The sequence below is a fragment of the Xyrauchen texanus genome, chromosome 30, assembly GCF_025860055.1.
Source record: "Xyrauchen texanus isolate HMW12.3.18 chromosome 30, RBS_HiC_50CHRs, whole genome shotgun sequence".
Lineage (NCBI taxonomy): Eukaryota > Metazoa > Chordata > Actinopteri > Cypriniformes > Catostomidae > Xyrauchen > Xyrauchen texanus.
Genome location: NC_068305.1, coordinates 11,646,692 through 11,672,862, shown reverse-complemented (window position 1 = coordinate 11,672,862; position 26,171 = coordinate 11,646,692). Strand labels below are relative to the sequence as shown.

The window sequence follows — 26,171 nt, the reverse complement described above, 5'->3', positions numbered from 1 at the left end:
TCCCTCCATCAGTGCTCAGGCTATCTGCAATAGGCTGAGAGAGGCTGGACTGAGGGCTTGCCGGCCTGTTGTAAGGCAGGTCCTTACCAGACATCACCGGCATCATCGCCTATGGGCACAAACCCACCTTCGCTGGACCAGACAGTACTGACAAAAAGAGCTCTTCACTGACGAGTCACATTTTTGTCTCACCAGGGGTAATGGTCGGACTCGGGTTTATCGTCAAAGGAATGAGCGTTATATCGAGGCCTGTACTCTACAGCGGGATAGGCTTGGAGGTGGAGGGTCCATCATGGGCTGGAGCAGTGTGTCATAGCATCATTGGACTGAGTTTGTTGTCATTGCAGGTAATCTCAATGCTGTTGAGGTTACAGGGAAGACATCCTCCTCCCTCATGTGGAACCCTTGCTGCAGGCTCATCCTGACATGACCCTCCAGCATGACAATGCCACCAGCCATACTGCTTGTTCTGTGCATGATTTCCTGCAAGACAGGAATGTCAGTGTTCTGCCATGGTCAGCGAAGAACCCGGATCTCAATCCCATTGAGCACGCCTGGGACCTGTTGGATCGGAGGGTGAGGGCTAGGACCATTCCCCCCAGTAAAGTCTGGGATCTTGCAAGTGCCTTGGTGGAAGAGTGGGGTTCGCTTTTCTCGTACCTTTTCTGCATAATGCGGTGCCATTTTGTGGTCCATTCTGCATAACGTGGCAGCTCGTTTTAGCTGATCGCTGCCCATACGGCCCGTTTCGTGGCCGACCCATCGGCCTACTCGGTTCTCCCGATGGCCAGTCCGCCCCTGAACGGCCCCAAAGTTCATCGGCCCACCGGGAAAATGCCCGGTATGCCAGATTACCAGTCCAGTCCTGGTAACATCTCACAGCAAGAACTGGCAAATCTGGTGCAGTCCATGAGGAGGAGATGCACTGCATTACTTAATGCAGCTGGTGGCCACACCAGATTCTGACTTTTAATTTTTGACCCCACCTTTGTTCAGGGACACATTATTCCATTTCTGTTTGTCACATGTCTGTGAAACTTGTTCAATTTATTTCTTAGTTGTTGAATCGTTTTATGTTCATACAAAAATGTACACGTTAAGTTTGCTGAAAATAAATCAGTTGAAAGTGAGATGACATTTCTTTTTTGCTGAGTTTAGTATATTAGAATCTGTTCAGATTGTGTAGTTGTGTAGTGTAATCCAGATTTAAGTCACTTTGAATAAAAGCATCTACCATATTTAAATGTACAGTATAGTGCCTGTGCTCTCTCAGGCTTCTCCGATTGCCCTCGAGAACTAAGGATCAGCAGCCCTTTTACTGTGATCTACTGTGATTAATGTATAATCTCTTGATAGCTCACACCACAGCTAGGGGCTCATGTAACTGTCCAAACTCCTCGCTGGGTCATTTTCCAAGAGAGATATTGAACCAATATTGACATTGACTAGTGACCCTGACCTTGAAGGGAAACATTCTCAGAGGCTGTTGGCTACTGTAGTGAAGACAAAAATTTCACCAGCCCATGCTGAGCCCTTGTATATTTGCACCGTTTGACCCGTTTTATTTCCCCCAGATCCTGCTGATGCGACACATTTCATTGCTGGGACAAACTGAATTGCAATGTGTTCTGTACATTGGATAAAGAGGTAAATGCAGAACACACAAGCACTGAGCATCTACAGAGCTATCCTGAGACAATTTTACAGTATATAAATCATAATAATACTTTTTTAACATTTTACAATGGGATTACAGAAAACAGTTGATGTCAATAGCTTGAAATACATCATCGTTCAAAAATCCAGATATTTTTATTTCCTCTTCTTCTATTTAAACTTCTATTCCTCTAAACTGGACCCAACAGAAAACCCACGAGAAAAGCCAAAACATACAGCATTTTGTGCTCCATTCACTCCCATTCAAATGCATTAAAATACAGGAAACTGGAAACACAATCTCAGGCGAAGACATTTCGCAATCTGCTGCATGCAAAATCATACGATGATAAGACGTGTGACCAATAGAAGACTGAAATTTCACACTGACCCCTTGGCTCAATACAAAGAATACAAATTACTGTACAAAACTTTATGTTTTTAGTGTTGCTGGAAAGTGAGTAGATGGTTTGTTGTAGTATTTGTAATTTAATTGTTATTTGTCCTATATATTTTTACTGAAACTAGAAGTCCACAAGTGTGACATCATATCCTGTCCTTTATTGTGTCTGAAGCAATGTTTATCAATTGGGTTGCTAGGAGACATCTCTGGTGACTGCTAAGCTAAGCTAAGGAGTTTTGCAGTTTTTGTTTACTTAAACATCATCTTCTGAGCATCTGGCAATGGAATGCCTTCATGTTTGGAGATATCAAGTAGTAAAATCCAATATCCGACGTTAAATGGAATGCAGCAAGTGGACCTCAAGGTGGGAAAAAAAATTATGAGATAGAAAAAACTATGATATGATGCCTTTAAAGGTATAAACAGCAATACTGCTGGCACAAGACTCTAGCAGTGAGAAAATTCACATTCTCTACTGTAAATCCTGATCCATCACCTGTAAATCCAATAAGTGACCTCTATCCACTTATTTCAGATGACAGCTTTTAGCATTGATCCTGAACTTACAAACAGAAAGGAAGTAAATCTCTCTCTCTCTCTCTCTCTCTCTCTCTCTCTCTCTCTCTATCTATCTCTCACCCTGTGTGAGTTCGCCAGTGCAATTTATTATCTTTCATGACTCTCCTTGTAATTGTAAATAGTCTTATTTCTTCTTGATTGCTAGTTTGGGTTTAGGAGACTATAGATTTCTAGCTGTGGACACATAAAGATTCAGTAGGTGATCATCCACAAGAATAGAAGTATGTGTAGCACTTCCACCTCACATTTAGTTTAGTGAAAAGTAACAGGAAGACCCCCCTCCCTGAAACACATATAAAGAAGGTAGAATGACACATACCGTTGAATACTTTAAATTGAACAACCTGTTATCAAAGGAATAAAAAGGCTTTAATTTTGAACTGAATGCAAATAAATGGTTGAATGATGTCTGCTGAAAAGGCCATCTTAGACCAATATGAATCCATCTGCTGGTAATTTCTAGATTGGTGGTGTGTGACGAGGAGGAGGGCGGGGCTGTCCTGGAAACAGAGGAATTGCTGCTGTCTGTGAGGGGAGGAGGGGCTCGCTGCTGGCCGCCTGGATCTGTGGAGCCGCTGCCAAGGGCGGAGGGGCTCGCTGCCGGCTGTAAGAACGCGGAGGGGCGTTCCATCCTGAGGCAAAAGAGGGTGGAGTGTGACGAGGAGGAGGCCGGGGCAGTATGTCATCACCTATGTGGCCCAATTGGACTAATCAGCCGAGGAGAGGGATAAAACAGGGCTGGATGCGGCAGTTTCAGAGAGACATAGCCACACGCCACTGCCCTGTGCATGTATGTTTGTGTCTTTTTAAGTTTTCATTAAACATTATTTTGAATGTTCAGCCAGTTCCTGCCTCCTCCATGCTGGTTGATTAAAAATATTTTGCTGATTAAGCTAAGGCTAAAAATCCTGGTGGTGTCACCAGCATACTGTCCCTGACAAACAATATAATCTGGTTGGTTGGTCCTTATAGCAGGAAAATATGTGAAAATGTACAGTTGTCTAACACTGGTGTTTGTAAGAATGTGTGTTCTATAATCCACCGTACTTTGTGTTATATAATCCACTTTTTTGCTCATATTGGTAATTTTTTTAGTAGACTATTTGAGAAAGAATCCTTAACAGCATCGGGGAAATGGTCCTCTCCAATATTACCCTTATCTAGACCATTTTCGATCTGCACAGATGCAACATCAATGAGATTGTCAGAGTGAATACTCTACTTATTTTCAGAAAAATGGTCAAAGTCCATATGTTCATCACTAGATGACATGACAGACTTTTATGCATTGTGTGTACCAATCTGAATCATCGCCAAAGAGTGGGAAGTACTGATGTTCACTCCATAGTCATTCTGCTCCAGATATGGAGATGAAGTCCCTATCCAGTCACATTCCCTCTGTGAAAAAGGAATGTCCTCATTACTGGGACTTCATTAGTACATCTGTTTCAACTTAAAGACCTTGCTGTCTTGCAAAAATGACGCAGAGTTTTTTATTCCATTTCCTTGAGATTCATGTGTACTTGCAACATTTATATTCTCTGTACATCAGTGATTGTGCTTAATTCAAAGTCTGCATTTGATTTAGAATCTAGCCCAGCTTCTTTATGGTCCAGATCTAAGATGTAGCATCCTCCTCATCATAATCCAGCACTGACATGGCATAACGTCATCGCCTGCTAAACAGTTCCCATCATCAGCCTGGCTCTTCTTGCACTCTAAGATGTCACAACACTGCCTCTTTGTGGAGTTAGATAGGGACTGTCTATGTGACATGAAGTAACTCTTCAAAGGTTGAAAACATTCAGATATTAAAGCTAAACCCACAAGGCTGTCTGTAGGACAGTTTGGAAGTGACTGTGAGCAGGGCTCTTGAGTATGGAGGGTTTGTTTCTGAAATTTTAGAGATGAAGAGCTCAATCATTGTAAAATTATTGGCTGGTCTCAGAAACATTACAGAGGCCTGTCAAATCCTCAAGAGCTGAAACAGCCCAAGAGCTGTCCCATCTTTCAATGGAGTTTGGAGTGTCTCTTGAGGAATCTGTGGACACATCATCCTGTGCATAAGCGAATGCCATAAAATTAGCAATATTTTAATCTCTAACATGTTTCTTTTAATAGTACTTTTATTTTGTTGTTTGCTCGAGAATATACTATATGTGACCGGGTGAGTAAGGATTCTGTATGGGGCGGGGCGTGTAGTTATTTCACGCTATAAATAGCACAACAGCGAGTAGACGGGATAACTTCCTGACGCTTTGACCTTTTCCATCTCCTTCCGGTGTTGTGACCCCGAAGCGCCATAGTGAGCTGTGAGTGTGGCATTGTTGTTCTAATACAAAGACGTTGGTATGTTTTTATTTATTGATTTTATGTTAAACGCAGGGCGGAAGTCCTTGATGCAAGAGTGTGAGCGCGTGGGTGGTTTAATGGGGCTAGTGCCGAGCGCTGGATGCCGTGTTTAATCCATAGCCACGAATCATTCAACCAGTCTATGTTTTGCTCTTGGATTACGATAGAGGTATGTGTGTGTTAGATTGTTATGTTTGGTTTGGTGTTCTGTAAATTCTGTAAGTGAAGGTGTAATGACGTTGCATGGAATTTGTGGCAGAGGTTTATTTGGATCTGTATTTTAGACATTTATGGTTTGTTTTGTGTTTATTTGGCAGATCCTCCTTTGTGGAGTCCGATGCACGTGGACTTCTGACGTCTAGGCCCTGCTGTATTGTTTATGATTTATTTTCATTATACTAACCTTAAAGTTTTGGTTTATATATATATATATATATATATATATATATATATATATATATATATATATGGTTTTATTTAATTTGTGGTTTATTATTTTTGTGTACTGATTGTATTATTTGAGTTTGGTTTAGACCAACCACTGTGTTTGAATATGACATGTAAAGTGGAGTGTTAATTCATATTCCTTTGTGTCTTAGAGCCAGCCTGTATGGGAGTACTTCCTCTGGGGTCGTTTGGGCCTTTCCTTCACTGCAGCTGGTGTGAGATTTCCTGCACTGCATGCATATTGATCTGGGAGTGTAGCGTGGTTTGTATTATGCACTGGATTTGCTTTTAGAAGTGATTTTATCATCTTGAGAATCGTACACGTGTGGTGTGTGTGCTCCTAGGGCGGCGGGTCCGTGGCCAATGACTCTTCTCTATTTTCACACAGGCTTGGTTACTCCTAAAGTAAGACTGGTGGATTGTGACATTTAATAATCAACCTAATGCCTATGTTGACTAAGTTTTATTGCTACTTTTATAATAAACCCAACTAAAAGTGATTATTTATTCAGAGGTTTATAACCCATTGCCAATAAAAATTATTGAACTTGAACGTCACGTCTTCACTCTTTTACCAATTACTGTTTGTTGAACTTGGGTTGCTGTTATTTCCGTGGGTATATAACTCATGTGGCGTAGTCGGGACTAGTGTGGCAAAGGGTTGGCACGGTTACATATACACTATAACCATTAAATATTTTTCCTCTGGACTTCATGTACTTTAGGTTTCCTGAAAACAGATTATTTTTGAATGCTACTTTTTGACTGAAAACTGTTCACACCAGTCCATTGCAATTAAATTCGTACAAATTTTAAATATCCACAAAGAATAATGAGAATTAATTTTATCTTTTGACTATGCATATGAATATTCTAGAATATTTTTGGACTTATCAATTGTTCTCCATTGCAATAAAACATTCAATCTGTTATCCACAGGTTAGGCAGAGAGACTTTTGTTACACATGCGTGGCAAATATTATGAATATGGGGATAAGGTCGGTCAACTTCTGGCCCACCAGCTGCGCAGCCAAGCAGCTTCGCGTCTGATTACTCAAATTGCGCAACCCAGTGGTGCACTAACCTCAGATCCTGTAGAGATTTATTTGATTCTTAAAAACTTTTACTCCCCTCTGTACAAAACTGAGGCTTCTGACCAATCAGAGGAAATTAACCATTTTCTTGGGCGTATTAACTTGTAGCGTCTGGAGGAATTAGTGAAGGATAATCATTAACCCAGCCGGTCCCGAACAATAAGGAACCCACTGTGAAAACTCCCAGAATTACTGCAATAGTGCCGACTAGTCTGCACAGCACAATGCGCTATTGACAAAAAGACAAGGAACTATTGACAGGAAATCCTCGTGACTGCTAAGCCCCCCCTTTCCCATATGACTCGCCTCACACCGCATGCTTTACCATGTGAGATCTTGAACGTAAAAATGTGTGTGTGTGTGTGTTTTTCAGTTTTAAACTTAGAAATGTATGTCTAATGAAATATGTTTTAATCCCTGTGTGTTTATTTGTCTGATGATAGATCAAAACTAGTTGAAATTAATTTAGTAGTGTAGTAAAACCTGTTATAGTTAATAAGGTGATCTTATATTTAATAGCCTAACAGTGTATATCCACGTCTAAGTGTACCAAGTACATCTTTCTTGGTATCAAATTAAACCTTACGATTTGTCCTAGCCAAAAATAAATATAAGATCACCTTAGAATGGTATTTAGGCTATGTTTACCATCTTTTGAGTCATTCAGCCCAAAATCTCTTACCGTCATAAACCCGATCATAAACATGCAAATGAGCCTTGACTGGACAAAGGAATCATTCTCCTGCCCAAAGAAAGGAGAATTTTACGACCTCCAAAGGAATGTTAGAGAGGGCTGACGCTCACTCAGTCCTTACTGAGAAGGAGAAATGAACCCTTTTTAATCCCATATATCCTATATATATTCTATCCATGGGATAAATGTATTGACATGTATCTAATGTGCCATCTCACGATTTCCCTTAAATGTTGTTTGGTCTATGTTATTCTTGCAAACTCTAATGGGTTAATGTTTCAGACTTTGCATACTATGGTTAACCGAAATCATATGTGTGTCATGTTTGGTCTCTATAACTTGGTATTTTGAAGATTGAAATGACTGTGTACATGATATGTCGATAACAACAACATATTAGTATTACAAGAATATTTTTTAGTTTCTTCATCAGCTACCACCCCTCCAGGGTGCACATGCAATGAGCAATAAACCAAATTCCCGCCTGGAACTTCCACCCTTCTTATTGGTCGAGCCAATGAGAGGTGGGACATGTTTTCTAAGGTTATAAATTGCTCCTCTCTCTCTTGGTTCTCTCTCTTCCTTTTCAACTCTTACTTCAACCCTCTTCTGCTGAACACTTCAACTCTTATCTTCTCGTCTTCTTGGCTGCTCCCAACTTCCCCACTTCACTTCTGGACCTCCCTTGGACTTCTCCCGGATCTCTTCAAGCCATCTTACATCTCTCACTTCTTCTCCCGATCCTCTGCAACATCCGGAACCCTCGTCAACTATTCAACAGTCACCCTCAAAGACGCTTCGAACTTCTCGGAACAACCCTTCAACTCTCTCTTCAATCTTGCTCAGCTGCACACAAAAGTCCCTTGCGCAAGTATTATTTCATCTGAAATCCAAACGTGTTAAAGTGTGTAATTCCATTTGCTGGCTCTTAAGGGTTAACTGTTGTAATAAGTTGCTATCCTTAATAATCTCTTTATTTTCCTTATTGCTTCTACTCTGTTTATTTTATGTTTATTTTATGTTACATGTTAAGTGTCTGTTTGTCAAGTGTAGTGATATATTCTAGTTCCTTGTATTAAACCCAATTATATGCTTGATTGTCTGTGCTTGTTGATCATAAAACAAAGCCTCTTTAATGTGCGATTTTAAGCTACAAGCTGATATTATCAAAGCAAGTTAACGTGCTTTGATGAGTAAGCTTATAACTAAGAATAAACCTTCAAGGGAATTGATCAGGAATATTTAGCAAAGCTGTTCGCTGGACGAACTGACTGGTTGTGGTAGCCTACGGGTCAATTCCATTGGGGGTTTAATTAAATTAATATAGCCTGTCTGCATATAATGTATATTCCTAATTAATTATAATTCGTTGGGTTTAATTATCTATATATATTTGAAGCAGACTCCTGGACTATATAAGCCCTTTTTGGGGCGTTTTTACATGTATTGGTATCCGGGTCAAATCGTATGATTAATCATTGATTACGATCATTGAAATTAATTATACATTTCCCCAAACCTGATCTGGATACCCTACAAACTTCCCTAAGGTTGATTATCTTTTAACATCTGAACTTGATAGATCCATTACCTTAGAGGAGATTATTAAGTCAATTAATTTGTTGCAATCTAAGAAATCCCCTGGCCCAGATGGGCTACCTTCCGAATTTTATAAGAAATTTCATGCTGAATTGGCCCCACTTCTTTTGTCTGTATTTGAGGAATCTTTAGAGCTAGGTATGATTCCCCCAACATTGAGACAAGCATATATAACTCTATTGCTTAAAGATGGGAAGGACTCAACATTATGTAAATCATACAGACCTAATAGCCTCCTTAATGTTGATGTTAAAATTGTAGTCAAACTTTTGGCCTCTCGTTTAGAGGCAATACTTCCTAGTTTTATCTCAGAGGAACAAACCGGATATATAAAAGGACGGTATTCTTTTTCTAATATCTGTGCACTTTTTTATATTTTATGCTCAAGACAAAACTGTAGCTCCTCTGAAGTTATCATTTCGTTGGACGCCGAAAAGGCATTTGATAGGATAGAATGGGTTTATCTTTTTAGGGTACTGGAGCAGGTTGGTTTTGGGGAGGGATTGATTTCATGGGTACGTTTATTATATGCTGACGTACAACGTACAAATAGAGAGACATTACTTTCTGTTTTACATTTATCAAATAAATGGCATCTTAAACTTCACTCAAGCCTGTGTGTCTTCCCGATAGATAATATCTTCTTCACTCTATTAGCCTACAGCTGAAAACAACTCACTTTGAGTTCCCCATCATGGACATTTCCCCTGGAAAATGAGCTCACGCTTGCCCACATGCCCAACACCAGTTACTGCTTTGGCCTCTGGGGCAGTGTTTCGAATTTTTGTAAGCACAGACCAATTTTAGCTAAACAATAGTCAACCTACTGTTTCCGATTTCACTGTGAGATCAGTCTGGGAAAAAAAAAAATATACGGGTTTGGAAGGACATAAACAGAATTTTCAGTTTTGGATAAATTTCAATAAAAAGAAAGAATGTCTCACTCTCTTCTGATGCATGTTTATCCATTTGGTAAAATGTATCTCTTGGACTGCTTCCTTTTCATCTGTGACAGAGAAATCAAATTCAGCCTTTATCACTATGTCTAGTCAGTTTTATGTGTACAGTATAGCATTTATTTATATATATATATATATATATATTCACAATATAAATAGTTTAATAGGATCTTTACAGAGAAAAGTCTGTTAAAACTCCTTAATATTATGAGAAATAAACCTTGAAAGAAACCAAGATTCAGCAGAGGGGTAAAAGTTAAAATATTCTCAACACTGTATAAATAACATGCTGTCATTTTAGTAGAAGATTATAATGAGAGTTAGAGCAGGTGAGAACAGACATTAGTTCAGCTGTTCAGGTTGTAGTCCACAAACCCAGAAGATAATTCGGCTTGGGTTCCCTTGGGATTTTTCTGTGGAGTTTTATCAGAGTTTTATCAAATTTAAACTGTATTTCTTTTTTTTTATAGGGTTACCAGGTTACCTTGCTACGGCCCTGGATTTTATAATAGGAGTTTTGGAATTTTTAGTAAAATAAGGTCTGCAGTAAACATTACTTGAAGATACTTGGATGTTTTTTTCTACAAGAAAAATTATAGAAAGTCATACATCAAACATTAATTTTGAAACCGTATTGAAGAAACATACAAAAAAAAACAAAAAAAAAAACACCAACATTTCTAAGATTTATTCCACTGGAACTGTTTTTAGGTTAATCAATCTAATTTTGTGTCATTGGAAAATAATGATCATGGATATTACAAGTTTGTATGTCTTTTTTATTTGGGGATTTGTGGACTGTTATGTATTTACATTTATATAGTTAGTTAAAGTTAGACAATTGGGGTATGATGTCCCCCTCAGAATTGGGGAAGAAGGCCCTGGTAGCATATGTTTGCTGTTGTTATTATTATTTAATGCAATATTTATTATATTTTGGGGGGTTATTTTTAATTAATTCCATGCATTAGATGTACATTTCAAGCATCTTCACTATTCATTATACTGTGTGTTCTGACACCTTTCTATCATGGTGCTACAGTAGCTCTTCTGTGGGATCGGACCAGACGGGCTAGCCTTCGCTCCCCACACACATCAATGAGCCTTGGGTGCCCATGACGCTGTCAGCGGTTCAACGGTTGTCCTTCCTTTTTTGTGTCCCACTTTGTTGTCCCACTTTTGGAAGGTACTAACCACTGCATACCAGGAACACCCCACAAGTCCTGCCATTTTGGAGATTCTCTGAACCAGTAGTCTAGCCATCACAATTTGGCCCATGTCAATGTCACTCAGATCCAGTGGCGAATTCTCAGGGCCAGCAAAGCCATCTCCTCTCTTATGTCTAATGAATGAATTAATATTTTTTCATCCATTCATTCTCATTCACCTTTTTGCCAATTTATTTTCAATCACTTTCCACTCCACTAAAAACGAATAGTGAACAAAGAATAGTTTTTCCAATCAGAATTTATTCCTTGATACTCACAAGCGAAAAGTGACAACTGGTTCACAAATCGCATGCCCGAAGCTGAGTGCTTTAGCCGAAGTGGCACATGAGTTTGATCTCACCCCGTTAAGCCTTCAGAATTTCAACAGAATCCCTCAACAGTGCAGAGAATAGGTATCTAAAGTCAGATTGTCAGATTCATCAGCCAATCAGATTGATTTATTTGTTCTTGTTGGGTGTGGTCTTTATGATGTGTCCCAGTCGAGGCATTCTATCTGCCTTTGAGTGACGCAATCATGATTTAAATGGTTTTAATGTTGTGGCTGATCAGTGTATGTTATAAATGATTAAATAATAGACACACTGTACAATATTCAGGAAAAAATAGTGGACTATTTCTGATTGTAAAACTTAGTGGAATGTCTGCTTGGTAACTCTGCGAGGACACTTGTATGAACTTGAGGGGAACTGACTTCAACATTACAACATACCACTTACTTAGATTAAGTGTTTGGATGTTTCAAGACCCCAAAGCTAACTTTCAAAACACACCTGATAGAACTGTCTTAGCTCTGAGATGTGGGAAGTGACGAAGCTTGTGTGTTTAGGCTTGTCAATTTAGAATGTGGAAGCTGGGCTACAGATATACAATATTTCAAGTGTTCTTAATAAATGTTTACCAATTCATAAGTGAAGATTATGTTCTGATTAATGCAAGCTGAATTCAGAACAGCAGTGGAAAAGATCACCAAGTTCAATAGATTTGCAAAGGTATACTTGAAGTCACATATTGATCACGTTAACTATTTTTTTTTTTTTCATTAATTTGCAAAATCATGAACACTATTGAGCAATATTGTTTTACAGCATCTATTAATCTTGGTTAATATGAATTTATGAAAATAAAATTGCTCATGGTTAATTAGTAAATTGCAAATTAGTTAGCAAAATGCATTAACTTATGTTGACATATACAAACTTACATTTTTTATTATTTATTAGTCTTAAAAATGTATTAGTCTATGTTTTAATTAACATGATCCAAGATAACATGATAAAAATGCTGTATAAGTACCTATTGTTCATTGTTGATTGTTTATATTATGAATACATCGTATTGTAAAATGTGTTACCATATGACGATGTATCGCTGAATCTATATTTTGAACACAGCACTAATATACTAATATACTAATATATATATATATATATATATATATATATATATATATATATATATATATATATATTTACACACTCACTGACCACTTTATTAGGAACACCTCTACACCTACTTATACATGCGATTATCTAACCAGACAACCGTGTGGCAGCAGTGCATTGCATAAAATCATGCATATATGGATCTGGAGCTTCAGTTAAATAAGATGTATTTAATTGTAGAATGCAAGTATACATTATGGAGGGAGCGCTAAGCTATGCATTTTAGGGAAATTAAGAAAAACAGTTAATCATTCAACTACTAGTACAAATAAAAAAAAATTTTTAAATGTTTATTTTAAAACAGATTGGTTATGCAAAAGTCATAGACATGGCCTTTGTATATGTTGCAGACATCCCAAGTCTCCCGGTATTGATAGCGGCTCCCTGATGCCCGCAAATTAGTTAAAATCTCCCGGAATCAAGAGCGAGCAAGCAAGAGCGGTTAGACTGTGCTCCAAACCGTGTAGCGCGCACGGCAGAGAGGGAGAGAGCGAGAGACCTTGCGTGTGTGTGTGCGTGTGTGCATCAAGAAGTGAAGACAGAGAGCGTCCTGATTGGCCTGTTTCGGTAAGTCAACCAATCAATTGTCAGTGTGGGCGGGCTTTTATCTCTTCTCCCGAACCTAATTAATCAGGACAGTGTATCTAGACACAGGAGCGCCATGGCAGAGGGAGAGTGCCCCAAAAAGCGAAAATATAAGACACATTTTACGCCAGACTACACGAAAGTGTACCCCTGTCTAATAAGAGTGAAACATAATGACAGTCTTGCACGCTGTACAGTTTGTAACAGTGACTTCAGCATTGCCCATGGCGGGTTAAATGATTGTAAAAGACATGTTGAGGTGAGTTAAACAAGTTTCATTTCATGTGCATATTATTCAGGCCGGCTAGTTACCTAGGCTACATGAAAACAATAAACTCCTTAGACCTGTTTAAAGTTGCAATGGAATATAAATAAAAGCAGTTTACATAAATAGTATAAGTATACAAGTGAACTATTGTTCTGTGGTGATATGGGGGGCGGGGGTGGGGGGTACCTCCCTGAAATGACTTTTTGCAGGTTTTTCATCCACTGCAAAATGTTGAACTGTGGCAACTCAAGGTGCGCTTCTCCTGCCAGACAATATCTGATTGACGCTGCTTTGCACTGCCTGTTTTTAGATTGGTAACAGTACACAGAAAACCATCACCATCGTGGAAACAGGACACTATGTGTTAAAAGAATATTATACATAAAACTTCAAAGTCTGTGGATGTCACGCCTTTTGCTTCTTATGTCTGATCTGTGCAGCACCGCCAAGTCTCCAGCAGCCACTGCAGACTCAAGAGACTAGACAGCAGGACTGCACTGCATTAATCGGGTGTATAAAAAATGTCATTTTGGTGATACTTACACTGAGAGTTAATAAAACTGCACAGTAAGACTCTGACTGCCACTCTGAAAGACTGTCCACCACCTCAAATAAGAACTACAGCAACATGTAGCCCACATACAGGAACTGCAACCAGAAATGCCTTGACTATTTAGGTCATACCAGAGAAACCATGTGAACCATATTTGGTATAGTCAATATATTTAAATATTTAATATAATATGTAATATATTTAAAATAAATAAAATAACCCCAATTAGACATTAGGTAATTTATTTCTGAGATTACAAGGTGGGTTTGTGCCCATAGATGATGTTGTTGCCGGTGATGTCTGGTAAGGACCTGCCTTACAACAGGCCTACAAGCCCTCAGTCCAGCCTCTCTCAGCCTATTGTGGACAGTCTAAGCACTGATGGAGGAATTGTGCATTCCTGGTGTAACTCGTGCAGTTGTTGTTGCCATCCTACACCTGTTCCGCTGGTGTGATATTTGGATGTACCGATCCTGTGATGATGTAGTTACATGTGGTCTGCCACAGCGAGGACGATCAGCTGTCCTTCCTGTCTCCCTGTAGCGCTGTCTTGGGCGTCTCACAGTACAGATATTGCAGTTTATTGCCCTGGCCACATCTGCAGTCCTCATGCCTCCATGCAGCATGACTAAAGGCACTTTCACGCAGATGAGCAGGGACCCTGGGCATCTTTCTTTTGGTGTTTTTCCAGAGTCAGTAGAAAGGTCTCTTTAGTGTCCCAAGTTTTTATAACTGTGACCTTAATTGCCTACCATTCCACAGGTGCATGATCATTAATTGTTTATGGTTCATTGAAAAGCATGGAAAACATTGTTTAAACCCTTTACAATAAAGATCTGTTATTTGGATTTTTACAAAATTATATTTAAAATACAGTGTCCTGAAAAATTGAAAGCTGAGTTTGTATATGTGTGTGTGTGTGTGTGTGTGTGTGGACAAATGTTTTTACAATATTAATAATTAAAGTAAAATATAAGCAGTTAAAAAATTTTTTTTAACTGCATATATTTTACTTTAAAGGGATGGTTAAATCAATGGCTTCTTAATTGATCTAACATATTTGGGTGAGGACAGACCGTGCTGTGCATTAGGGTATCCCGATACCATTATTTCTTTTTTTTATTCTGAATTCCATGTCAAACTTGTTGTCTAAATTAACAATGCATTGGCAACATTAGGTTGTGTTATTATTATTTTTCAAATTAAGTGCTTTTTACAGAATCTTACAATTAATGACAAACAAAGATAAAACATTGGAGTTATTTTTTGTCAAATAAAGTGCTGCACAAAAGAGCACTACAAGCTGGGTTTCCATCGAAATGTTGCATATTTTTAAGCGCATTTAAAAAACTATTGACTTCAGAAAATACAAAATGTTGAGCATTTCATACTATGTAATGCGCATTAACTTGAGGGAGTTTGCCTCGTCATGATGGAGCATCTAAATGAACTCCTTGCTTCGGAGAGATGTTTTATTAGCAGGACCAAACTGTTCCTCGTTTTATTAAATGCTGCCAGAAGACATTGCAGAATAATTGTAATATCTGATATAATGGGGCTAAAATAGCTGCGATGCCTACACATCGCCAATCTCCGCATACCTGGGAGCACCCGCTCTTAAAACCATTTTGGAGGATTGCGAGGACCTACTTTATCGACTTTATTGACCTTATCTTTATCGATAAGTTTAAAAACATCCGAAGTCAAGTGCTATGTTCAAATAATTCTGTTGCAAGGTTGGACATGAGCCAGTCACATCAAGCTATTGCACACTAATAACACATACATGAATGGTCAAAACAAGTAATTGTTTTGCGAGTAAACTGTTTCCATCACCTTAATGCACATTTTAACAAATACGAAACTAGTAAATCTGCCTCCTATTTTAAAACGTTTATTCGCATATCAAGAGTTTCCATTCATGATTCCTTATGCACATAAACATATTTAGATGGACACCCAGCTACAGATTTGAGATGTTGCATAAATATTATACAATTACAACTGATGTGTTACATACTTAATGGAAATATTTAGAAAGGTATCTCCTTCTGGCGTCCAATTGTTTAGAATAATGTACAGATTTTGATCTTATGGAAAGAAATTGATACTTTTAATCACCAAAGTAGCATTCAACTGATCACAATGTATAGTCAGAAAAACAAATTCAGAACTTAAACTATTTCAAAGAGTTCTCATCAAAAAATCCTCCACGTGCAGCAATGCACATACAGCTTTGCAGATTCTTGGCATTCTAGCTGTCAGTTTGTCCAAGACGTGGACTGTCTTGTCAGGCACTTCTCAAACACCTTACAGTCTAGCTAATCCCACAAAAACTCATTAGGGTTAAGATCCATAACAATCTTTTCCAATTATCTGTTGTCCAATGTCTGTGTTTCTTTGCCCATTCTAACCTTTTCTTTTTGTTTTTCTGTTTCAAAAGTGGCTTTTTTTTGCAATTCTTCCCATAAGGCCTGCACCCCGATTTTTCTCTTTACTGTTGTCCATGAAACTGGTGTTGAGCGGGTAGAATTCAATGAAGCTGTCAGCCGAGGACATGTGAGGCATCTATTTCTCAAACTAGAGAATCTGATGTAGTTATCCTCTTGTTGAGTTGTACACCTGGGCCTTAAAAAAAAATCATAGGGTCCTACTTAAAAAAAAAAGAAAACAATGCAGGAAACATGCATTTGTTTATTTGATTATTTACATAAAATGTTACTTTTCAAATAGGCTGAAGGAATGTGTTCAAAAGCATATTACCTATTTTTTTTCTTCTGTGGTATAAAAATTGGTATAAAGAATCTTAAAATTTGACTAGTATTGTACCAACTTCTGAGATTTTGCTATTGTGACAACCAGGGGCGTGCATAGGGGAGTGGCTCAGTGGCCCAAGCCACTGCCCCACAAAATGTCTGTGCACGGCCCTGGTGATAACCTGCATTGATACACTATATGCATTAAGGACAATTAATTTAGGTAGGCCTACTGGGTCATTCCATGAAACTGTGCCTTTTGTGTCCCTTATTAACATGTGTAAACTATGACTTTAACAATGAATACTGATGCCAACTTTATGATGTGTTATTATAGGCAATATTCCACACACACATCAGCAAAACCCCAGTAACTTTAAGTGTTTATGTATTTCTTTATGAGGATGCATTTAGGTCTGTAGGACTACCCAGCCCTGTGTTTCTAACTTCTACTAGGGTATTAGCACATTTTGATGAAAAAAAAAAATCCTAAATGATGGACATTAAAGCTAGTATTTAGTAATTATTCTAAAGGTTTTAGTGCAGACTAAATAATTTCTAAAGACTTTAAGGTGTGTACCCAAGTTATGTACCAATATAGTTTCAAGCAAAACTCCCTTTATTAAAATAATGTACACTTCCATTATATATATATATATATATATATATATATATATATATATATATATATATATATATATATATATATATATATACACACTCACCTAAAGGATTATTAGGAACACCATACTAATACTGTGTTTGACCCCTTTAGCCTTCAGAACTGCCTTAATTTTACGTGGCATTGATTCAACAAGGTGCTGAAAGCATTCTTTAGAAATGTTGTCCCATATTGATAGGATAGCATCTTGCAGTTGATGGAGATTTGTGGGATGCACATCCAGGGCACGAAGCTCCCGTTCCACCACATCCCAAAGATGCTCTATTGGGTTGAGATCTGGTGACTGTGGGGGCCATTTTAGTACAGTGAACTCATTGTCATGTTCAAGAAACCAATTTGAAATGATTCGAGCTTTGTGACATGGTGCATTATCCTGCTGGAAGTAGCCATCAGAGGATGGGTACATGGTGGCCATAAAGGGATGGACATGGTCAGAAACAATGCTCAGGTAGGCCGTGGCATTTAAACGATGCCCAATTGGCACTAAGGGGCCTAAAGTGTGCCAAGAAAAGGATCCCCCACACCATTACACCACCACCACCAGCCTGCACAGTGGTAACAAGGCATGATGGATCCATGTTCTCATTCTGTTTACGCCAAATTCTGACTCTACCATCTGAATGTCTCAACAGAAATCGAGACTCATCAGACCAGGCAACATTTTTCCAGTCTTCAACTGTCCAATTTTGGTGAGCTCTTGCAAATTGTAGCCTCTTTTTCCTATTTGTAGTGGAGATGAGTGGTACCCGGTGGGGTCTTCTGCTGTTGTAGCCCATCCGCCTCAAGGTTGTGCGTGTTGTGGCTTCACTAATGCTTTGCTGCATACCTCGGTTGTAACGAGTGGTTATTTCAGGCAAAGTTGCTCTTCTATCAGCTTGAATCAGTCGGCCCATTCTCCTCTGACCTCTAGCATCAACAAGGCATTTTCAGCCCACAGGACTGCCGCATACTGGATGTTTTTCCTTTTCACACCATTCTTTGTAAACCCTAGAAATGGTTGTGCGTGAAAATCCCAGTAACTGAGCAGATTGTGAAATACTCAGACCGGCCCGTCTGGCACCAACAACCATGCTACGCTCAAAATTGCTTAAATCACCTTTCTTTCCCATTCTGACATTCAGTTTGGAATTCAGGAGATTGTCTTGACCAGGACCACACCCCTAAGCAACTGTCATGTGATTGGTTGATTAGATAATTGCATTAATGAGAAATTGAACAGGTGTTCCTAATAATCCTTTAGGTGAGTGTATATACATATATATATACACACATCCTCTCGGGGTGTGAATTTTACATGTACAAGTACTGGTTTGTCGATAGAGAATAATCGTAAATTGTCATCCCTGTAGCCTTGATTTTGTACAGAAAACAACTGATAATTTAAAAGTGGATATTTGTAGAAATATCAGCAATAAATGTCTAATAAACACAGTTTAGTGTCATTAATCTTGAGCATAAATCTAGTTACGGCTAAAGAAACTGTAAATCTTTCAACCTTCTTAATTCTAAGGCGTAACTATACATTTATAGTTTCAATATAGTTGCAATTTCTTAATGGTTAAAGACACTCTTTGTCTGAATAAAGCTTTAACATATTTAAAACATTTAATTTAAAAATCACTACTTTTTAATTGAAAAGGCACTGATTTTGCAATATTGCCATATGCAGGGCCATTTCTGGGCATTTGGGGGCCCTAAGCAAAATACTACTTCTCTCTTTCCTCTCAGTCCACAAGGGGGACCCCTATTACTGTCTAATTGTGCCATAACAGCTGCCTGAGTCTTACTCACAGCTTTTTTTTTAAGCAAATGTTTAGAATCACTGATTTAAGGTTCATTGTTTTAATATTCTGTATATAATGTTCTTGAATTGTCTATATGCAAGATTGCTGAGCTAAGAGGAGATATTTACAGTTTATTTCCACTAATGAGAGAGTGATTAGGCTTTTAATTTAGTGTCTCATCAACATCTGAACAGATCAAGCAGTTCCTTAAAGGAATATTTCACCCAATACTATCATATATAATTTACTCACCGTCATGCCAAGTGTTTGACTGTCTTTCTTCTGCAGAACACAAATTGTGATTTTTAGAATAATATCTCAGCACTGTAGGTCCATACAATGCAAGTGAATGTGTGCCAAAATGTTGGTGCTCCAAAAAGCACATAAAGGCATCATAAAATGAATCAATACAAATCCATCGTTTTAATACATATCTGCAGAAGTGATATGATAGGTGTGGAAACAGATCAATATTTAAGACCTTTTTTGCTAGAAATTGTTCCTGCCTTGTAGGGGGCGATATGATGAATGTGAATCACCAAATAGACAAGAAGAAGAAGAATGTAAAAGTAGAGATTGAATGAGCAGGGAGATTAATTCATAGACTTAAATATTGATCTGTTTCTCAACCACACCTATTATATCACTTCTGAAGACATGGATTTCCCCACTTCAATCTTATAGATACTTTTATTATGCATTTATGTGTTTTTTGGAGTTTCCGAATTTTGGCACCCATTCACTTGCCAAAAGTGCTGAGAAATTCTTTGAAAAGTCTTAATTTGATTTCAGCAGATAAAGTAAAGTCATACACATCAGGGATGGCATGAGTGTGAGTAAATGATGAGATAATATTGTAATTTTTTTACGACAAATTTGATGTCATTAACTGTAGATTTTGATCCGTATCCATGGTTCAAGCTAGATGAGTGGATTTGGGATGGTGACACGATAGTTGTTATCAGATAATCATGACCCCTGAACTGAAGAGCAACCAAAATTTCCCTCCTAGCCTATAACTATTGTTATATCAAGACACCAAACCGCAGATTCTCTAAACTGCAATAAGATGTATGCAACTCTACAAGAAATGTGTGCGCTGAAATGTCAATTAACCAATTTTGCTTACTGCATTGGGAATCATTTAGATATTTCTGAAGATGTGACCTGACCGAATATATACAGGTGAAACTCGAAAAATTAGAATGTCGTGCAAAAGTTCATTAATTTCAGTAATTCAACTTAAAAGGTGAAACCAATATATTATATAGACTCATTACAAGCAAAGTAAGATATTTCAAGCCTTTATTTGATATAATTTTGATGATTATGGCTTACAGCTTATGAAAACCCCAAATTCAGAATCTCAGAAAATTAGAATATTGTGAAAAGGTTCAGTATTGTAGGCTCAAAGTGTCACACTCTAATCAGCTAAACACCTGCAAAGGGTTCCTGAGCCTTTAAATGGTCTCTCAGTCTGGTTCAGATGAATTCACAATCATGGGGAAGACTGCTGACCTGACAGTTGTGCAGAAAACCATCATTGACACCCTCCACAAGGAGGGAAAGCCTCAAAAGGTAATTGCAAAAGAAGCTGGATGTTCTCAAAGTGCTGTATCAAAGCACATTAATAGAAAGTTAAGTGGAAGGGAAAAGTGTGGAAGAAAAAGGTGCACAAGCAGCAGGGATGACCGTAGCCTGGAGAGGATTGTCAGGAAAAGGCCATTCAAATGTGTGGGGAGCTTCACAAGGAGTGGACTGAGGCTGGAGTTACTGCATCAAGAGCCACCACACACAGACGGGTCCTGGACATGGGCTTCAAATGTCAAATGTCTTACCTGGGCTAAAGAAAAAAAGAACTGGTCTGTTGCTCAGTGGTCCAAAGTCCTCTTTTCTGATGAGAGCAAATTTTGCATCTCATTTGGAAACCAAGGTCCCAGAGTCTGGAGGAAGAATGGAGAGGCACACAATCCAAGATGCTTGAAGTCCAGTGTGAAGTTTCCACAGTCTGTGTTGGTTTGGGGAGCCATGTCATCGGCTGGTGTTGGTCCACTGTGCTTTATTAAGTCCAGAGTCAACGCAGCCGTCTACCGGGACATTTTAGAGCACTTCATGCTTCCTTCAGCAGACAAGCTTTATGGAGATGCTGACTTCATTTTCCAGCAGGACTTGGCACCTGCCCACACTGCCAAAAGTACCAAAACCTGGTTCAATGACCATGGTATTACTGTGCTTGATTGGCCAGCAAACTCGCCTGACCTGAACCCCATAGAGAATCTATGGGGCATTGCCAAGAGAAAGATGAGAGACATGAGACCAAACAATGCAGAAGAGCTGAAGGCCACTATTGAAGCATCTTGGTCTTCCATAACACCTCAGCAGTGCCACAGGCTGATAGCATCCATGCCACGCCGCATTGAGGCAGTAATTAATGCAAAAGGGGCCCAAACCAAGTACTGAGTACATATGCATGATTATACTTTTCAGAGGGCCGACATTTCTGTATTTAAAATTCTTTTTTTCTTGATTTCATGTAATATTCTAATTTTCTGAGATTCTGAATTTGGGGTTTTCATAAGCTGTAAGCCATAATCATCAAAATTATATCAAATAAAGGCTTGAAATATCTTACTTTGCTTGTAATGAGTCTATATAATATATTAGTTTCACCTTTTAAGTTGAATTACTTAAATTAATGAACTTTTGCACGATATTCTAATTTTTCGAGTTTCACCTGTAGTACAATTCAAATGAGGGTGAGTTTTTTTGTTCAAGGTTTTTTTATTATTATATAGTCATGAAAAAAGTTACAAACATTGTACAATAATAATACAACATAAATGAGGATAAGTAGACGCGAAGGACGTCTGAAAGGATATTGAAGATAGAATTCCAAAAATGTTCAAGTTTGGGACATAGGGAAAACATATGGCTAAGATGGCAGGGAGTTGATCCACACTTGACACAAGCGCCAACAACATCTGTGTAAATTTCTGATAATCTTGATTGTGAAAAATGCAATCTCTGTACCACTTTAAACTGGATAAGACCTAGGCGAGCACATGTTGAAGAGGTATGTGTTCTTTTGATGGCTCTCTCCCAAAGATCATCTCCAAAATCAACTCCCAGTTCAGTCTCCCATGCAGCAGAGGCTTTAGAGCTAGTCTGCTTGTCAAAAGACAAAATAGTTTGATATATTTTTGAAATGAGAGATTTTTGATGTGGTTTATGAAGAAATAACTCTTCCCATGGTTGCCTTGGGGGTGGGGAGGGAAAGTCGGGAAAGGTGTTGGAGACACAGTGCCTACCTAGCCTGGAAATATCTGAATAAGTGAGTAGGGGGTAAGTTGTGAAAGGTGGATAAATCTGAGAAGTTGGCAAAAACATTGCCAATGTATAGGTCACTGAAGCTCACTATGCCATTTCTCTCCCAGAGACGAAAAATGGGATCTAACTGAGAGGGTGGAAAGAGATGATTGCTGCAGATGGGCATTAGAGTAGATGCAGAACATGACTGAAAGTGACGCCTGAATTGATACCATATGTTAAGAGAGGTACAGACAACTGGGTTGTCTGTGTAGCGAGAAGGAGATAAGGGGATGGAAGAGAACAAGAGAGCAGGTAAGGAAGATGACACACATGACCCAGCCTCAAGTTGACACCACAATGTCTGTGGATCATCCAGCCAAAACAAGCACTTCTGGATGTTGGCTGCCCAGTAATAATACATAAAATTAGGCAAGAGATAGCCCTCCGCTGAGCGTGCATTGCTGCAGTAGGGATTTCCTAACTCTGGGAGTCCTCCCTCCCCATATAAAAGAGATGAGAGCCTGATCTATAGATTTAAAATATGATTTGGGTAAAAATAGGGGAATGGATTGAAATAGGTAAAGACATTTTGGCAGTATGTTCATTTTAACAGCATTAACTCTCCCAAGCATAGACATGGGAGTGTTAAGCCATTTCTGAAAAGTAGTCTTCATATAGGAAAGGAGAGGAGTGAAGTCAGCATCTAACAGGGAATATAGTGAGCGAGTAATATTAACTCCTAAATATTTGAAACCAAGATGATTCAATTGGAATGGCAAATCAGACTGTTGAAGTGGAAGCGCTGTTGCATTTAAAGGCATACATATACTTTTTTGCAGGTTGAGCTTGTACCCAGAAAAAGAGCCAGAAGTTTCCAATAGAGACAAAATATTAGGTATGTGGGAGACAGGGTCAGTTACAAACAGAAGCAAGTCATCGGCGTATAAGGCAAGTCTGTGTTCTGACCCTCTGCGGGTTATCCCTAAAAATGAGGGCGAGGTTCTGAGCGCAATTGAAAGAGGTTCAATAGCTATAGCAAAAAGCAGAGGGGAAAGTGGACAACCCTGGCGAGTTCCACGAGACAGGGTAATATGATCAGAATTGAAATTATTAGTGTTGATAGAGGCTAGAGGCGATGTATACAAGAGGCGTATCCAAGATATGAATGCATCACCAAAGCCAAACTTACTCAATGTGGCAAAAAGATACTTCCATTCAACTCTATCAAAAGCCTTCTCGGCATCCAATGAAATTACTAACTCAGGGCGATTATTTATATCTTTGGAATAAATTATATTAAACAGGGTTCGAATATTGAAAAATGAATGACGACCTTTAATGAAGCCAGTCTGTTCTTCCGATATTATGCTGGGCAGCATTGAGAAGGCTAAGGGGCCTGTATGAACCACAAGTAGTGGGGTCTTTCCCCTCTTTTAGGAGAAAGGATATTTAGGCTTGTCTCATTGTGGGGGGAAGAAAGCCCAACTTTAGTGACTCCTCAACAACAACACAATAGCAGTGGGGCCAGTTTGTCATGGAATTTTTTGTAAAATTCAGGGGGAAAGCCATCAGGGCCAGGGTCTTTCCCTGACTGTAAGGACTTGATAGAACATATGATCTCCTTTAATGTTACCGGGGCATCAATTTGCTCAGTCAGCGTGGTATCAATTGTGGGTATCTCCAAGTTATCCAGAAATTCTACCATCACATCTGAATTATCTGGGGACTCTGATGTGTAAAGTGAGGAGTAATATGTTTTAAAAACAGAGTTGATCTCCATAGGGTCAATTGTAAGAGTTCCAGAAGGGCATTCAATTTGAGATATAGATCGCCCAGCTGCATGAAGTTTTAGCTGATGAGCCAAAAGGCGACTGGCTTTGTCACCATATTCATAATACGTGCCACGAGAACATAGTAACAGCCGCTCAGCTGTGCCTGTGGATAGAAGATCAAACTCTGCTTGAAGGTCAAGGCGTTGTTTATAGAGTTCAGTAGATGGAGTCAGAGCATATTGGCGGTCAAGGCTGAGAATAGCATTGGATCCACCTGTCTAGCTTTCCTAATTTTTGTTTGATGCGATGAGTAAGAAATAATCTGCCCTCTGAGATACGTTTTGAGTGTCTCCCATAATAAAGAGTAAGAAATACCCTCTGTTTTATTTATAATAAGGAAATTGTCAATAGATGTAGAGTTGAAGTCACAAAAGGCTTGGTCAGAAAGAAGTAGAGAATTGGAGGAAGAGTCTCCAATTGGAGGAAATTATTATGTCAAGGGCCAAGGGAGCATGATCAGAGATGAAAATGGGTAGATATTCAGAGTTAGTTACCATTGGGAGTAGAGAGCCATCTACAAAAAAATAATCAATGCGGGAATATGTATGATGAATATGAGAAAAAATGAATATTCTCTGGATTGAGGGTTATGAAATCTCCAGGGATCAACACATCCATGTTGGGCCATAAAGTCCGAAAAATATTTTGACATGGCAGAGGGAACATTAGTACGTGACCCAGACCGGTCCAACGCAGGGTCCATGACACAATTTAAATCACCGCCAAATAACAATAAATGCGTATTTAAGGCTGGGATCTGCATCAATAGATTATTCGCAAATTCTACATTATCAAAATTAGGGGCATAAACGTTTACCAAAATAATAGGTGTGTAGTCAAGCAAGCCAACAACAATCAGATATCTTCCAGCCCTATCAGAAAGAACCTTATCTAAGGAAAAGTGTACGTTTTTATGTATTAATATAGCTACTCCTCTAGCTCTGGAATCAAAATTAGAATGAAAATACTGACCAGCCAATCGGGGTTTAGGTCTAAGTTGATATTTAATGCACAGATGGGTCTCCTGAAGAAAAGCCACATCAACCCTCAGCTGTTTCAGGTGCGAAAGCACTCTGGATCTCTTCACAGGACTATTCCCCCCCTTTACATTCCAACTCAGAAATCTCAGGGAGGAACCATTTCTGCACCTATCAACCATGGCTTAGATTAGGTTGCATGGAAAAGTGAAAAAAGATACTTCATAACATTAAAACCATTATGACAGTGTACAAACCGAATTGACTGACTGTAGGGGCAAGCCAACCACATCAGGTAAATACATAAAGTAAAGATAAGTAAATAAAAGAAAAGGATTAAAAAAAAAAAAAAAAAACAGATACATGAAAAAAGACAGACAAGACCTTGTCCCATGGTGATAGCTGCTGTCAGCTCTGACAACAGAACCGTGCAGAGATTTTCCAGGTCCGCGGGTAGCTTGGCAGGCCCAGCCGCTGAGCCATTACCATCCGAGGCAGCAGGACAGACCGCAGGTGTAGCGGAAGTAGCTTTAGTCTCGTTGCGTCGACTTTTGGCCGCCATCGATAATTGATAAAGTAAAAAAAAAGTCTTACAAGTTGAAACTAGTGCGTTTAGAGTGGGAAAATATAGGTTTTTTTAGGAAATTTTATTGATATCATCGGGAGCCTACTCAACTGCGTGCCTCTCACGCTTACATGCTCAACCGGAAGTCAAATGAGGGTGAGTTTTAGGAAATTTTACATGCTATGCAATATGTAGTTCTTTGGAGGATGATTTGGTTAAACTAATAAATCTGTTAAAAAATAGATGATTCAGCAGATCTATTAATTTTCAGTTCATACAACAGCAATTCTATTGCTTCACTTCTTAAAATTCTTATGGCTATGCTATGACCATATTTAATTAATTAATTACATAATTTATTATTTATAAAGCCCCTCTTAACAACTGATTTATAAACTTCCAGTTT

The 26,171-nt window shown here is 38.7% G+C and overlaps 1 non-coding gene and 1 pseudogene across 1 annotated transcript; both read right to left on the bottom strand.

The window, feature by feature from the left end:
- LOC127623658 (alpha-1-antitrypsin homolog) overlaps positions 1–25,762 on the bottom strand; it is a 37,709-nt pseudogene extending 11,947 nt beyond the window's left edge.
- On the bottom strand, positions 13,542–13,806 carry LOC127624466 (small Cajal body-specific RNA 13). Its single transcript, XR_007968170.1, has one exon. It is a non-coding gene; the product is annotated as a small Cajal body-specific RNA 13 (non-coding RNA).
- Positions 25,763–26,171: the final 409 nt, after the last annotated feature.